This window comes from Sinocyclocheilus rhinocerous, unplaced genomic scaffold, assembly GCF_001515625.1.
Source record: "Sinocyclocheilus rhinocerous isolate Xijiao unplaced genomic scaffold, SAMN03320098_v1.1 scaffold555, whole genome shotgun sequence".
NCBI classification, from domain to species: Eukaryota; Metazoa; Chordata; class Actinopteri; order Cypriniformes; family Cyprinidae; genus Sinocyclocheilus; species Sinocyclocheilus rhinocerous.
Genome location: NW_015629527.1, coordinates 342674 through 343451, shown reverse-complemented (window position 1 = coordinate 343451; position 778 = coordinate 342674). Strand labels below are relative to the sequence as shown.

The window sequence follows — 778 nt, the reverse complement described above, 5'->3', positions numbered from 1 at the left end:
TGTTCCAGGTAGCTGTTAGGTTGTTTCTATGTGGTTGCTAAACGGTTGCTAGGGTGTTTCAGGTAGCTGTTAAGTTATTTCTATGTGGTTGCTAAATGGTTGCTAGGGTGTTTCAGGTAGCTGTTAAGTTGTTTCTATGTGGTTGCTAGGGTGCTTCAGGTAGCTGTTAGATTGTTTCTCTGTAGTTGCTATGCGGTTGCTAGTGTTTCAGGTAGCTGTTAGATTGTTTCTCAGTAGTTGTTATGCGGTTGCTAGGTATTTTAGGTAGCTGTTAGGTTGTTTCTATGTGGTTGCTAAACGGTTGCTAGGGTGTTTCAAGTAGCTATTAAGTTATTTCTATGTGGTTGCTAAATGGTTGCTAGAGTGTCTCAGGTAGCTGTTAAGTTGTTTCTATGCGGTTGCTAGGGTGTTTCAGGTAGCTGTTAGATTGTTTCTCTGTAGTTGTTATGCGGTTGCTAGGGTGTTCCAGGTAGCTGTTAGACTGTTTCTCTGTAGTTGCTATGCGGTTGCTAGGGTGTTCCAGGTAGCTGTTAGGTTGTTTCTATGTGGTTGCTAGGGTGTTCCAGGTAGCTGTTAAGTTGTTTCTCTTTAGTTGCTAAACGGTTGCTAGGGCGTTTCAGGTAGCTGTTAAGTTGTTTCTATGTGGTTGCTAAGCGGTGGCTAGGGTGTTCCAGGTAGCTGTTAGGTTGTTTATATGTGGTTGCTATGCGGTTGCTAGAGTGTTTCAGGTAGCTGTTAGGTTGTTTCTCTTTAGTTGCTATGCGGTTGCTAGGGTGTT

The 778-nt window shown here is 43.2% G+C and overlaps 1 protein-coding gene and 1 long non-coding RNA gene across 6 annotated transcripts in view; one reads left to right on the top strand and one right to left on the bottom strand.

Moving 5' to 3' along the window:
- Positions 1-295, top strand: part of LOC107739172 (uncharacterized) — a 1109-nt gene extending 814 nt beyond the window's left edge. Inside the window, exons 2-3 of the long non-coding RNA XR_001639969.1 lie at positions 9-116; positions 160-295. This is a non-coding gene — a long non-coding RNA (uncharacterized LOC107739172). The remainder of the gene's footprint in view (positions 1-8; positions 117-159) is intronic.
- eef1db (eukaryotic translation elongation factor 1 delta b (guanine nucleotide exchange protein)) overlaps positions 1-778 on the bottom strand; it is a 28416-nt gene that overhangs the window by 13753 nt on the left and 13885 nt on the right. The window lies entirely within an intron of this gene.